This window comes from Symsagittifera roscoffensis, chromosome 4 (genome assembly GCF_963678635.1).
Source record: "Symsagittifera roscoffensis chromosome 4, txSymRosc1.1, whole genome shotgun sequence".
In the NCBI taxonomy this organism is placed as follows: domain Eukaryota; kingdom Metazoa; phylum Xenacoelomorpha; order Acoela; family Convolutidae; genus Symsagittifera; species Symsagittifera roscoffensis.
This window is the reverse complement of record NC_087065.1, coordinates 77,005,665-77,022,100: the sequence shown is the minus strand read 5'-3', so window position 1 is coordinate 77,022,100 and position 16,436 is coordinate 77,005,665. Positions and strand designations below refer to the sequence as shown.

General features: G+C 44.3%; 1 protein-coding gene across 1 annotated transcript in view; it reads right to left on the bottom strand.

Annotated features, from left to right (window-relative positions):
• LOC134843974 (unconventional myosin-XVIIIa-like) overlaps positions 1-16,436 on the bottom strand; it is a 319,060-nt gene that overhangs the window by 99,317 nt on the left and 203,307 nt on the right. The window lies entirely within an intron of this gene.

Genomic DNA, 16,436 nt, shown 5'->3' with positions numbered 1-16,436 from the left:
AGCTGAACAAAACCTGAGGCAAGAAAGTTTGTCCGGGGTGTCAGGTGTAGAAGAAAATCTTCAAGCTAGGGAACAAGACCTGGAGAATACAATTTTGTCCGGGGAGTTCAGATGGATGAGCAGAGCGCAGCAAACTGATCCCGAAGAAGAAATATGCTCAGTGGCAGAATCTTGCGTTGATGACTCGAGGAATTCAGGAATTGACACTTATTCGGACGGGAACTCAAGCACAGGATTGGAATTGTCAGAGCTAGCGATCAATACGTTACTAGTGCAGACTCGAGCAAGAGACCTAGTTAGAGAGGATTATCAAGACCCTGACAGTGATCGCTACATGGCACCCAGCGAAACAGTCTTGGATAAAACAGCGGATGATCTAGGAACAGTAGCGGTATCGGAACAATCGATGAATTTGTTGCCGCAGAAAGAAGTAGACAGGACTGGTTTTCAACCGTTCAGACAAATGACAGAGGCATTGGCGAAAATTTAGTGCATGAAGATGAAAGATGACACGCATCAGCCCGATGAAATGAACAATCAATTGAGGGTCTTGAAGACATACTTCAAGGCGAGATACAGACTCTCGGGCCTACTAGGAGCGCAAAGAATTGACCGCATGAGGAGTAACTTGAAGAGGTGGATGGAAAATGGAACACCAGAAAAAGCTGACCTGGAGAAATACAGTTATCGTATTCTGAGACAGTACTTAATGCAAAAAAGAGGGAAGGTTATATCTGAACAAGGACGGGATCGTGGCTTGTAAGAGAAGAGAAGAAGGCAAAGTCCTGTACAATTTTAACGCGATAGTGTTGCCGCAACTCTATCAGACAGAAATTTTATTCAGGTCGCATGATCAGATGTTCCATCAGGGAATTGACAAAGTATACCAGAGGATTCTGAAGCGCTTTGAGTGGCCTGGATTTGAAAAAGGCATGTGAAAAGCGGGTGACAGCATTTCTGTCATGTCAACAGGTCAAGGATCCAAGAAAAGTGCAGTCGATCGAGTCATGTGAATTCACTGAGGTGGTGCAGATTGGCCACCGGAAATTATGTATGACTGACAGTGGCTACAATCATGTCTTGGTCATGATAGACCACTTCACGAAATATGCAGAGGCCGTGACCTGCATAACTGCGTCAGCAGAAGAGACGTGCGATCATCTAATCAATGCGCGGAAAGTGAGACATGGTTGTCCTATGACGTTTCAATCGGACAATGGAACATCTTTCATAGGAGAACTTAACAAAGAGCTATTGAGACGATCTCAGGTGGCCCAAGCTCATTCCACGACATACCATCTCAGACGATTGGCTTAGTGGAGAGGCAAAATTGGACGCTGGTGTCGATGCTGAGAGTATATTGTTCCAGGTACATGACCGACAAGGACAGACACCTTCCACAGGTGATGGGAGCTTACAACAGCACGAAACATTCCACCACCGGTGTTAGTCCACACATGATGTTAACCGGACACGAGAAGTCTTTGCCCTTGACTTTCTTTTACCCAGAGTATGAGGGAAAGAAAACATCACCACAGATCTACATAAGGGATGTGATTAGATGTCAACAAGAACTAAACGACTTGTGCAGACGGAATACTCAGCAGGCACAGTCAAGGCAGAGGAAAGTTTTAGATAAAAAACAGCTGGTGCAAAAGCTTTCTCGGTATGAGATTACGTATGGGTATTTCAAAACGTTATACCACCGAAAGGAACAAAAAAGCTCCTAAAGAAGGGGAGGGGACCCTTCATGATTACGGAAGTAAACCAGGAAGGAACTTTTTACAGACTGAAAACCGGCCGAGCTGCTCGCTTCGAAAATTTTAAACCACACAACCCATCCACGGAAGACTGGTGTTTACCTGCAGACATGGAAGAAGGGGATTATCTGATGATGGACCCTGCCTGTGTGGTCAATGAGAAGGGCACCAAGGGAAAAATGATGGGAGTGAGCTAGGAGAGGATGGATCCCAATGAGGTGGTTGAAGCAGATGAAGAAACCTTACCTTACGCAGAAGAGGACTGGCAAGAACATATGATCATAGGAATAGATAGATCCAAAGTTTGGACTGTCCATTCTCAGCTCAAGTTCCAAGGTTATTAGCAATAGATTGATTTTAACATATTTTGAAATCAAAATCTTTTTATCTGACTGTTTTAAAACATTGGGGACCTGCATCTGTTTTAAATGAGAAAAGCTTGCTTTAATCGATTGACTTGGAGTCCGGCGATATATATGCAACAACGGCCGCTCGGGGCATCACATTTGATACTGGGAAAACCTGATGTGAAAATGAATCATGGTGAAGGAAATTGAGAAGAAAGACCCGGAAGATTCTTGACAACGAGGGCACCGATAGGACAACATATGAAAATAATCAAGCAAGTACGAGCACCCCCATCTCGGGTGAAAGAAAGAGCATACTCGAAACAGGTGACTCAAGAAGGCGATGTTCAGAGATATGGTGGGATGAAGATGATTAGGAAGGACCAGACTATCTTTGAGGCGTATGATAAAGTGGAAATTAGAAAATCAAAGATTTTGATAGTCGCGAACTCAGACTTCGCAAATACCTCCAAGTCTCTGTTTTGGCCTGACGTTATAATGCTGGCAGCAGTCGACCTAGGCCTAATGCAGTAGGTGTCATTGGCAATCGGGATACAACGACAATCGGAAATGAACCCGATCACGATCGTATTTGCCGGCATAAACGACCATCTACACAGTAGGGGTTTCCTGAGCAGAATCAGAGAGCCTACAACGGCAGAGGATGCAGTATGGCCAGCGATAAAGGATATCCTCGAATCGATGGGTGGAATAATGGATACAATGAAAGAAAACGCCTTCCCCAACATAACACCGAAAGCTGTGCTTGCACTGTCTCCGGGATATGCACATCTCCCGGATGGACTGAAGTTTGTATATGCGATGGTGGCGTTGCTCTCGGAAGGAAAATATGATGTGATCATTTCTGCCCCGAATCGCGGAATAGAAGTAGAGAACTTAAGACCACTTAGAGCGGAATTGCCGGCAGTGTGGTCTGACATCTCGAGTGCGATGCGAGGATTCAAGGACCATTCATTGCACATGTTAGTGTTAGATGTAGTAATGGGGTTCGAACTGTCCAACTTCAGCCGACGACTCAAACTGAGACCAGGAATTGACGATGACCATCGAGTAATAGTGGCGATGTCTGACGACTTGTGGTTCCGAGGAATGGAAAAAAAGAGGAAGGAGAAAGAAGGAAGAACTCCAAGGAGACGAGAGCTCACTTTGAAGCAATGGTCTTGCGAACAAAAACCAGAGGCTAACAAGTGGCTGCACTTGACCCCTCGGATGGCCGCAATGGGCACGGACGCTTTCGAGCGAGGCCCAGTGATGATCAAGAAGATCCATGCCTACCTGGTGAAAGAGGTGAACCTGGCCGAAAATGCTGAAGAGAAGTAAGCCAATTTTGTAAACAGAGTCGGCCAAATTACCCTGTAAGCTGTCTGGACACAGAATGTGAAGGGAGAAGAAGGCTTTGATTGGCATACAGGAGGTCGGTGTTGCACCTGAACCTCATATCAGCAGTGGACGGAAGTGAGAACAGCACGTACTACGAGAAATGATGAAGGAGGACTTGTTGTTCGCAAAAATATCAGAGCCGGAGATGACTGTCATAAAATTTGATGATCACTTCCGTGATCGTATGGGAGAAGTAGACAGAGGGCACATCGAAGTATTCCCGAAGCCCTGGAATTAAAGGCCCTACAAGGAGACGAACGGCGAAATTACAAGAATTCCTTGTCTGGCTCCATCATATCACAAACTGAGAGACGAAACGAAACGCTGGTGTGACTACAAGAAACTGCCAGAAGGAATCCCTGAATTTCCCTTGATTAGAAGGTTTTTTCTCGGAGCAGACTCCGTAGTACAAAACCCTATGTTGAGAGCCTTCGAAACCAACGAAAGGAGAGTGGCAAATTTTTTCGAGATGATGGACCCGTGCTTCGTGGGCAGAAACGTTGCCGTGCTGCAGTATACGCAGATTGCCTAGACGGATGAAATAACGAGGAGGCGGATGAATAATGCCTGGATGATTTAACGAAGAATGGGCGAAACTGGATCTGGCGCCAATGGTTATGAGAGGCAAGGCGGACTTGCAAGAAGCCTCACTAATCTTGATGAGTGTAAAACCGCAGTTATTGGTGAGCGGGAAACTACAAACTAGAAATGTGCTAGCACCCTTCGACTGCGCGGAAGTCAAGGTAATGCACGGAGAGGAAGACGATCGATCAGCTGGCAGACTAGTTGTACCGAAGTTTCCAGACGGAACAAGAAATGAAGAGCAAGGAAAAAAATCTGAAGCGAGACGATGAGCAAGGGGGAAACCGTCGATCGGAAGAGCCTATGCAACAGGATCCCGATCAGGCCGTGAAAGAGGACAACAAGACTTCGACAGGCAGGCTGTCCAGCCTGGACTTCAACTTCCTCGACGACTTTTAAAACGGCACAGACACGTTAGAAGGAACGACTGAGCCAGCAGAGGAGGGGAATTCTACGCTGGAACCTCCGTCGGCCTTCACGAGAATGAACCGAAATTTGCTGGAGAGCAGCTCTCCAAGCAATTCTAAGAATGCCGAAAAAAAAAACTTTTAATGGAATCTCCGCGGAGAAGAAGAATTGAAGGCACTGCCAGAGTACTTTTCTTGGGGACGCTGCCCAAAGAAGAGTGGGAAATTGATCACAGAGACCACGAGATTAGGACGGGATGCAATATGGACAGAGTTGCCTTCATGAAAAAGGTCTGGACCGGACAGAGCTACGGGACTCAGTCTACGCTGAAAACAGGTCTCAACAGACCACTAATGCGGGAAATCCTTGACAAACTCGACGAGTGTGAAGGGAGGTTGAACGAGTTATTGATTGACTCGGCCGCTAAAGAAAGTGAGCAAATTCTCCCATAAAGGCAACACCGCAAGAAAGTAATGATGAAGTTGTGTATTTGTCGAGAACCCAAAAAACAACGATGCGATCAAAGATGGTGATTGACATGATTAACGATATGAAAATGAAACTTGGCGCAAAGTGACATTGAGGAAAGCTGGAAAAAGGAAGGTGGACTCTGAAATCTCGATAAAAAAGCCAAAAGAAGGGGTGTCGAAGAAGCCATGGACATGGGACTGGGTGATGACCAATTGCCTGGCACAGACAGATTGTTGATTGAAGTAGCTATGGTGCCACCCATTCTCATGGCAGGATTAAAATCAGCCAGTTATAAAACCAAGAGGAGTGACCGCACTCTGACTGGAGTAACATTAGAAATGGAAATACTCAGCCAATGTGGAGAGAGTACCCTGCAAGATTTCGAACCATCTTCCATGAACCATGGAAAGGGAAGCGTCATAGGAGAGCTAGTCCCAGTAGAGTAAAACCGACTCACAGTGTCGGAAACCGTATCGATCGATGAACCCGCTGGTGGATACATGGAGATGATGGAAGACATAAACTCGTCTAGAGGACACTTAAGTGCTCTAGAAAATAAAAGTGCTTTGGAAGGTTAATTAGAGACGATGATACAAGGCACAACCTTGAAGCAGAAGGCATACGGAATTCTGGTCTGTTCTGAGATGCGCGCGGAAACGATAGACCACTTGATGAGCCTACCATGGAGAGCAGTAGTGTTACGGCACTTCGAAGAAGAAATGAGAACCGACCCGAAGATACACGTTCTGATAGCGATACCCTACGCGAGAACAGAAATGCTTTTCTGGTTTGCTTGGTGCATGACTGGACTGACACGGGGGGAATACGACTCAGAAGAACGAAAGAGATCGAAGGGAGAGAAGATTTTTTTAATGACGAGCATGAGAAATCTAATGACCCAAGACGGAGCGGCAGTAGCGTGAGCGAAGCGGAGAGACGCTCTCTCTTTCATTCGATTCATGCTGGAACAAATATCAGTGCCGGCGTTGAACACTTGTGTCAAGATGCTAAAGGAAGGCGATGAACGAGCGAAAGCCTTGCTTTTATTAGCGTTTTGGAAATCCATCAGAGTAAATCGATGCAAGTGAACATGAAGGAACCTGAGGAACTGGAACCAATAAAGAAGATTGACGAAATAAGGAGATTCTCTAACAAGGAGATGAGGCTCACAAAAGAATCTATGGGAGCACTGCCGAAGTCCACCAGTGAATACTGTGGACCGATCAGGAAGAAATCGTACAGTTATGTACCCGGAATCGTAGGGATGGCGTACAATCCTTTCACAAATGCAGAAATACGCGATTGCTTCTTCGATTACGAGCAAACAATGTTGCTAAGATTCTGGACGTCAAGATTTCCAACGATAAGAAGCGCTGCTAATCAGCAGACCAAGCTGGGGCTTGTGTTGGAAGAAAAGGTGATTGCACCTTCAGTGCCAAAATCTGACAACCGAGTAGAATTTGGACTGGGATTCTCGGACGAGCTGCTAAAACAAGTCTGATGGTGGTGTGGGAACTGATGAAACCATCATGGCGTCCGAGTCCTAACGCCGATACAGGCGACACAGGACGTGCAGAGGGAGTTGAATTCAGACTGTAACTTGCGTGACCTGAACATCATTTACAATTTGATGACGACAGCCTCTAAGAGCAACGGAGAAGACAAAGTGAAGTTGCCTGACTGGGGACCAGAGGACTGGGTTAAACCTGGTAGCTGTCTGGCGAAAGTCCTCGGACTGGGAAGTCAAATCTGTGGGGTCTGGATTGCGTGAAGGTACTTGCGAAGCAACACAAGCAATTAACGATATTGTTTGTGAACATCGTAATGAAAGCAAAAACGCAAACGGAATTGGTTGCAGATTGCCATGGAGGAACTGAGGTGAATCTAGTGACTGAACTAGGGTTCCACAGCATGTTTGGTTCTTTAGAGTCACCATTGAATCTAGAACAAAAGCATGAGATGGTCACGACCATCAGTGTAGAAGTGTTTCCGGGAGCTTTGCAAACCGAGCAAAAGTATATTGGACAGTGGAGGGAAGCGATCGAGGCGGAATTGAACATCCGGCCCAGTGAAACCTATCTTAGACCGTCGGAAGCGCAATTTTTAGTGGGATCAACGTTAGCTCCAATGTGCAAGAGCAGATAACCAGTGCATTTCGTAGCGGTGGATGTGAAGAGTACGAGGAAGACCGTGGATCAAGTCTTTTCAGTGCCGAAATGCCTAAGACTAGCGAGGATGTCAGAAAAATCTTACGAGTTATTATGCAACATGTTCTCAGCAGTTCCAGAGAGAACCAAAGAAGAGTTAGAATCGATACTGGGAAAGAAGTTCATGGGATACGACAGTGGGAACTTCAGTGACTTTGAATCAACAGTCACAGATTACAATGAGGTAGACGAGAATGATGAAATCCACCGAGTGATGATGGAAGTGGAACCACTACTGGAAGCATCGGCAAAGCGTAATTGAGGGAGGATTATATTGACACATGATGAGTTCCCCTGCCATTGCTTGCTACAAACATGGTGGTATCCCGGGCGTAGTAATCTGGTGTTGATCTGTGACTGTGGAGAGCTGCTCTCCATAAATTTACCAGACTCGTCACAGCCCATAACGATAAGGAGCGTGGGAGTAATGATGGCGATACGACGGCTGGAAGCTCATGTGAAAGAGAACAACCGACAGGAGACGCCTACGAAAAAACAATTGCAGGAATTGGATTGTCTAAAAGATTCAGATCTTTTTGAGACAACATCCAAAATCCTGAACATTCCGATGGAAGTGAAAAAGATAAGAGCCAACATGACTGCATGGTCGAAGCACAGCATATGTCGAAGCACAGCAGAGTGCACAGTGCGTATCAGCAGGACAGTGGATCAAGAGCTTTCAAGCGAGCTTTTGTAACCCATCGGAATGCAGTGACCACCGCAGTGAAAAGGACGTCTAGAATAAAAGAATGTGACGGGAGAGAAAGAGAAGAAATGTTGAAGGAAGAATTGTTGGAGGACTGCCTCCAACAGAGTCAGAATAGCTACCGACATGTTGCAAGACACTGAGACTGAAATAGCGGAGTCAATGTCTCAGAAGGAGGAGATGAAACATTGACAAATAGCCGAAAAACAAGATGCAAAAAGAAGAAAAATTAGAAGAATTTAGAAGTTTTAGAACTTATAAACGACGATAACAAAGAGTGAACAAGGAAGTACACAAAGAACATCAAAAAAAAAGATGTTAAAGCTCAGAATTGTTTGTGTGTCAAAAACTCAAATGAGAAAAAAAGCAACTAAGTTTGCAATTGAATCTGAAAAGAAAACAGTTAGTTGAATTTTGAAGATTAGAGAATTTGTTGCATTTATAAATTTGCGTTGTGATTTTTTAAAGTAGCTTTAGAAACACTTACTATTTATTCAGAAAGGCTTGAGTGGAGAGTATTTTGAATATTCCAGCCTGCATGATTGTTTATAATGAACTAAGATGACTGCTCACTTTGTGGTGATATGAAAGGCTTGGGTAATCTCTTGAAGAGGGAGATTTTTTCATTGTTCCCTCTAACCCCTGAGTTCCTTAATTTTAATATTCAGGACAAAAAACAACTAAATTTCCGAAAGTAATAAGCATAGTAGGATAATTTTAGTTGTTGTTGGTTGGCAGGACCGTCCTGCGTCCCAACACCTTTTCAACCTACTAGAAAAAGTTTTATATCGAGACATAGACATTGGAAGACCTTGGAAGGCCATCAGTCTTTGAAAGCCACGTCGACCTTTCAAAGACTGATGGCTCAGTGCCGGCGTTGAACACTTGTGTCAAGATGCTAAAGGAAGGCGATGAACGAGCGAAAGCCTTGCTTTTATTAGCGTTTTGGAAATCCATCAGAGTAAATCGATGCAAGTGAACATGAAGGAACCTGAGGAACTGGAACCAATGAAGAAGATTGACGAAATAAGGAGATTCTCTAACAAGGAGATGAGGCTCACAAAAGAATCTATGGGAGCACTGCCGAAGTCCACCAGTGAATACTGTGGACCGATCAGGAAGAAATCGTACAGTTATGTACCCGGAATCGTAGGGATGGCGTACAATCCTTTCACAAATGCAGAAATACGCGATTGCTTCTTCGATTACGAGCAAACAATGTTGCTAAGATTCTGGACGTCAAGATTTCCAACGATAAGAAGCGCTGCTAATCAGCAGACCAAGCTGGGGCTTGTGTTGGAAGAAAAGGTGATTGCACCTTCAGTGCCAAAATCTGACAACCGAGTAGAATTTGGACTGGGATTCTCGGACGAGCTGCTAAAACAAGTCTGATGGTGGTGTGGGAACTGATGAAACCATCATGGCGTCCGAGTCCTAACGCCGATACAGGCGACACAGGACGTGCAGAGGGAGTTGAATTCAGACTGTAACTTGCGTGACCTGAACATCATTTACAATTTGATGACGACAGCCTCTAAGAGCAACGGAGAAGACAAAGTGAAGTTGCCTGACTGGGGACCAGAGGACTGGGTTAAACCTGGTAGCTGTCTGGCGAAAGTCCTCGGACTGGGAAGTCAAATCTGTGGGGTCTGGATTGCGTGAAGGTACTTGCGAAGCAACACAAGCAATTAACGATATTGTTTGTGAACATCGTAATGAAAGCAAAAACGCAAACGGAATTGGTTGCAGATTGCCATGGAGGAACTGAGGTGAATCTAGTGACTGAACTAGGGTTCCACAGCATGTTTGGTTCTTTAGAGTCACCATTGAATCTAGAACAAAAGCATGAGATGGTCACGACCATCAGTGTAGAAGTGTTTCCGGGAGCTTTGCAAACCGAGCAAAAGTATATTGGACAGTGGAGGGAAGCGATCGAGGCGGAATTGAACATCCGGCCCAGTGAAACCTATCTTAGACCGTCGGAAGCGCAATTTTTAGTGGGATCAACGTTAGCTCCAATGTGCAAGAGCAGATAACCAGTGCATTTCGTAGCGGTGGATGTGAAGAGTACGAGGAAGACCGTGGATCAAGTCTTTTCAGTGCCGAAATGCGTAAGACTAGCGAGGATGTCAGAAAAATCTTACGAGTTATTATGCAACATGTTCTCAGCAGTTCCAGAGAGAACCAAAGAAGAGTTAGAATCGATACTGGGAAAGAAGTTCATGGGATACGACAGTGGGAACTTCAGTGACTTTGAATCAACAGTCACAGATTACAATGCAGTAGACGATAATGATGAAATCCACCGAGTGATGATGGAAGTGGAACCACTACTGGAAGCATCGGCAAAGGGTAATTGAGGGAGGATTATAATGACACATGATGAGTTCCCTTGCCATTGCTTGCTACAAACATGGTGGTATCCCGGGCGTAGTAATCTGGTGTTGATCTGTGACTGTGGAGAGCTGCTCTCCATATGTTTATCAGACTCGTCACAGCCCATAACGATAGTGAGCGTGGGAGTAATGATGGCGATACGACGGCTGGAAGCTCATGTGAAAGAGAACAGCCGACAGGAGACGCCTACGAAAAAACAATTGCAGGAATTGGATTATCTAAAAGATTCAGATCTTTTTGAGACAACATCCAAAATCCTGAACATTCCGATGGAAGTGAAAAAGATAAGAGCCAACATGACTGCAAGGTCAAAGCACAGCATATGTCGAAGCACAGCAGAGTGCACAGTGCGTATCAGCTGGACAGTGGAGCAAGAGCTTTCAAGCGAGCTTTTGTAACCCATCGGAATGCAGTGACCACCGCAGTGAAAAGGACGTCGAGAATAAAAGAATGTGACGGGAGAGAAAGAGAAGAGATGTTGAGGGAAGAATTGTTGGAGGACTGCCTCCAACAGAGTCAGAATAGCTACCGACATGTTGCAAGACACTGAGACTGAAATAGCGGAGTCAATGTCGCAGAAGGAGGAGATGAAACATTGACAAATAGCCGAAAAAAAGAAGAAAAATACAAAAAGAAGAAAAATTAGAAAAATTTAGAAGTTTTAGAACTTATAAACGACAAAAACAAAGAGTGAACAAGGATGTACACAAAGAACATCAAAAAAAAAGATGTTAAAACTCAGAATTGTTTGTGTGTCAAAAACTCAAATGAGAAAAAAAGCAACTAAGTTTGCAATTGAATGTGAAAAGAAAACAGTTAGTTGAATTTTGAAGATTAAAGATTTTGTTGCATTTATAAATTTGCGTTGTGATTTTTTTAAGTGGCTTTAGAGACACTTACTATTTATTCAGAAAGGCTTGAGTGGAGAGTATATTGAATATTCCAGCCTGCATGATTGTTTATAATGAACTAAGATGACTGATCACTTTGTGGTGATATGAAAGACTTGGGTAATCTCTTGAAGAGGGAGATTTTTTCATTGTTCCCTCTAACCACCGAGTTCCTTAATTTTAATATTCAGGACAAAAAACAACTAAATTTCGAAAATAATAAGCATATTAGGATAAATTTAGTTTGTTGGTTGGCAGGACCGTCCTGCGTCCCAACACCTTTTCAACTTACTAGAAAAATTTTTATATCGGGACATAGACATTGGAAGACCTTGGAAGGCCATCAGTCTTTGAAAGCCACGTCGACCTTTCAAAGACTGATGGCTCAGGCTTTGACCAGAGTAACGAAGAAGTACGGGAATCTTGTGATGTGTTACGTGGATGACGTGGTCATAGCAACACCCACCTTGGAAGACCACTTTGATCGACTCGATGAGGTCTTTGTTTGCCTGAAAAGAGCATGCTTGAAATGCAAACCATCGAAATGTGAAATACTTTGGGATTCAATCAAGTACCTGGGAAGAATGGTGGACAGGCATGGCGTAAGGCCGGACCCGGAAGCAGTGGAGGCCGTGTTGACATGGAAGGCCCCCAGAACGGACACACAACTCATGAGCGTCCTGTGGTTTGTTAATTATTAACGTGAGTTCATAAAAAGACACGCGTACACCATGCAGAAACTTATGCGCAACAAAGGAAAGAAGTTCGAATGGAAGCAAGAAGCTCAAGCTGCCTTCGACAACATTAAGCGGTAACTGTGCGAGGCGCCAGTGCTATGCATGCCTACAGAGAAGATAATGTACGTTCCTGACACTGATGCATCAGTAGTAGTCTTCCCAGGAATACTGCATCAGGAGCAGGAGTGGAATGGGAGAACAGTTCTCCGTCCCATTGCATATGGCAGTAAAGTGTTGAGTGACACTGAAATGAAATAAGATGCACCAAAGGCAGAAATGTTTGCAGTGGTCACATTCGTGGATAAGTATCGCGCATACTTAAGGAGCGTTCCCTTTAAGCTACGCGTGGACAATAGAGCGTTATCCTGGTTGAATACGTTCTCGATGGACTAGAGTTATATTGGTCGGTGGATAGTCAGGTTAGACGGCTACCACATGATAATCGAGCACAGAATGCGCGGCAAACACCAGAATGCCGACAGCCTAATCAAGAAGATTGAGTTTAAGAAAGACTAGAACAGAAACAAGCCAATTAGGCGGAAATCATGGAAGTGTTCTCGTTTCTGAACAAAGAAACTTTTGAGGCGCTTCCCTTGACTAGATGGTTTGACAAAAAATCTGGACATCCAATTCCGGGATACCCCGAGTTACTGGTGGAAAAGGCAGCAGAAATAAAGATCCTGGTCGAAAAGGAACTCTCTTGTATGAACATATACAGCCTCTCATTGCTGGATAAATCGGTGCAGGTCACAACGCTAGTGATTAGTGATGCGGATGCTGGGTGGATTATTGGAGAAAATAGTGACTAGGGATGACCCCGAATGGGCAGCAGCCATGGCCTCGCTAACAGTCAGTGAGAAAGTGAAGATTAAGCCATAAAGACGTCAACACAAGGAAAATGAAAAGGATTGTAGAACGATAGTTCAGCAACTTGTATCCTCGATACCCCAAAACGTCTTGACCAGTACATCGTAAAAACGAAAAGAACAGGTGAAAGGGAGACAAAGGAAAACCGTTACCTTTTAGGATGAAGATCAGAAACGTGAAGAAGCTGAACAAAACCTGAGGCAAGAAAGTTTGTCCGGGGCGTCAGGTGTAGAAGAAAATCTTCAAGGTAGGGAACAAGACCTGGAGAATACAATTTTGTCCGGGGAGTTCAGATGGATGAGCAGAGCGCAGCAAACTGATCCCGAAGAAGAAATATGCTCAGTGGCAGAATCTTGCGTTGATGACTCGAGGAATTCAGGAATTGACACTTATTCGGACGGGAACTCAAGCACAGGATTGGAATTGTCAGAGCTAGCGATCCATACGTTACTAGTGCAGACTCGAGCAAGAGACCTAGTTAGAGAGGATTATCAAGACCCTGACAGTGATCGCTACATGGCACCCAGCGAAACAGTCTTGGATAAAACAGCGGATGATCTAGGAACAGTAGCGGTATCGGAACAATCGATGAATTTGTTGCCGCAGAAAGAAGTAGACAGGACTGGTTTTCAACCCTTCAGACAAATGACAGAGGCATTGGCGAAAATTTAGTGCATGAAGATGAAAGATGACACGCATCAGCCCGATGAAATGAACAATCAATTGAGGGTCTTGAAGACATACTTCAAGGAGAGATACAGACTCTCGGGCCTACTAGGAGCGCAAAGAATTGACCGCATGAGGAGTAACTTGAAGAGGTGGATGGAAAATGGAACACCAGAAAAAGCTGACCTGGAGAAATACAGTTATCGTATTCTGAGACAGTACTTAATGCAAAAAAGAGGGAAGGTTATATCTGAACAAGGACGGGATCGTGGCTTGTAAGAGAAGAGAAGAAGGCAAAGTCCTGTACAATTTTAACGCGATAGTGTTGCCGCAACTCTATCAGACAGAAATTTTATTCAGGTCGCATGATCAGATGTTCCATCAGGGAATTGACAAAGTATACCAGAGGATTCTGAAGCGCTTTGAGTGGCCTGGATTTGAAAAAGGCATGTGAAAAGCGGGTGACAGCATTTCTGTCATGTCAACAGGTCAAGGATCCAAGAAAAGTGCAGTCGATCGAGTCATGTGAATTCACTGAGGTGGTGCAGATTGGCCACCGGAAATTATGTATGACTGACAGTGGCTACAATCATGTCTTGGTCATGATAGACCACTTCACGAAATATGCAGAGGCCGTGACCTGCATAACTGCGTCAGCAGAAGAGACGTGCGATCATCTAATCAATGCGCGGAAAGTGAGACATGGTTGTCCTATGACGTTTCAATCGGACAATGGAACAGCTTTCATAGGAGAACTTAACAAAGAGCTATTGAGACGATCTCAGGTGGCCCAAGCTCATTCCACGACATACCATCTCAGACGATTGGCTTAGTGGAGAGGCAAAATTGGACGCTGGTGTCGATGCTGAGAGTATATTGTTCCAGGTACATGACCGACTAGGACAGACACCTTCCACAGGTGATGGGAGCTTACAACAGCACGAAACATTCCACCACCGGTGTTAGTCCACACATGATGTTAACCGGACACGAGAAGTCTTTGCCCTTGACTTTCTTTTACCCAGAGTATGAGGGAAAGAAAACATCACCACAGATCTACATAAGGGATGTGATTAGATGTCAACAAGAACTAAACGACTTGTGCAGACGGAATACTCAGCAGGCACAGTCAAGGCAGAGGAAAGTTTTAGATAAAAAACAGCTGGTGCAAAAGCTTTCTCGGTATGAGATTACGTATGGGTATTTCAAAACGTTATACCACCGAAAGGAACAAAAAAACTCCTAAAGAAGGGGAGGGGACCCTTCATGATTACGGAAGTAAACCAGGAAGGAACTTTTTACAGACTGAAAACCGGCCGAGCTGCTCGCTTCGAAAATTTTAAACCACACAACCCATCCACGGAAGACTGGTGTTTACCTGCAGACATGGAAGAAGGGGATTATCTGATGATGGACCCTGCCTGTGTGGTCAATGAGAAGGGCACCAAGGGAAAAATGATGGGAGTGAGCTAGGAGAGGATGGATCCCAATGAGGTGGTTGAAGCAGATGAAGAAACCTTACCTTACGCAGAAGAGGACTGGCAAGAACCCGAACAGATGCAGATCCCCAAGAATTTTGAAACAGACCTTCCGTTTACGATACAGACACGATGGAGTGACAGGATGAGACTCACGAAGAAGTACTCTTACGGAGATGACTTCGTAGTGGACAGAATAGATCTGAAGAAGATAGTGGAAGAATTGGTGGGATTAGAAGAAATAACCGTGTCACAAGACATAGACATAGTCGACGACCGGGACAAGGAGTGGATTGGTGACCGGTCTAAACCCGAGGTAGAATTCGACGACGAGCAACAGCAATCGTACGAACAAGACTTGACAATTCTGCGTATCTTGGAATAGCTACACAAAATGACGTCGGACCCAAAGGAGATCAGTGTCATAATTCAAAATGTAGACCGTGAGAGCATGAGATACATAAAAACCGAAATGCCTGATACTTCCTGGGCTGCCCAGGAAGGGAAATTACTCATTCCTGCATCCAACCTCGATTTAATATACCGTATGCGATCGACGGGGACGTCGATGGATATTTTTGTCTGGGGAGTGGGGGTAGGACTTACCCACACTGAAAAATTACCACTACAAAAATTAGGAATAGCAGAGAGACAGGTGATCTAGAAGCAGAAACAGGCGAGGACCCTAAGAAACCGGACATTGGGAGAGTATTTGAGTCATTTTTTAACTTGCCAAATGAGTACTCAAGTAGCATAATATTGACAGATAGCGATTTTATACTTTCAAATAGAATATGTACGATAGCGATCACAGTGGACATGAGTTTTAGGACAGCTTTAGCAGCAGGTTTTAAGAGAGAATATAAAAACATAGAATTCCTTTGGAAGCAACGACCAAGAATAGGAGGCGTAGCAGCCTCGCCTCCGGCGGCCTCGCAGATACCAGGAAAGTATCTTGACGAGACTGAGAGACTGTAGACAGGGAGGTAAGGGAACTCTCGCTTCCAATATACGACCCAAAACGAGGACGAAAGCATCCACGGGAGCTATATGCACTGATACACGTAATCTTTTCTGATACTAACATACAAGTATACTTGCATAAGAAGTTTTATTTGAGTATAGGCTGAGTTTAGGTTGCATGGTGTCATACTAAGTGTGTTGTGTGCAATATGTTGTGTGTTATGTGTTATGTTATTAGGACCCTGGCTACGAAGGAATTAGTGACCATGAATGATTAATTAATGATCATAGGAATAGATAGATCCAAAGTTTGGACTGTCCATTCTCAGCTCAAGTTCCAAGGTTATTAGCAATAGATTGATTTTAACATATTTTGAAATCAAAATCTTTTTATCTGACTGTTTTAAATCATTTTTAACACACAATTAGAGTAATATTGACAAATGTTATACTCATGACCTCTTTTCTAGATCCTGATTGATCATTTAATAACTCATCAGATTTGGACGAAATGGACAACTTCGATTTGAAAGAACTGATGGACCTAGCGGAGGCG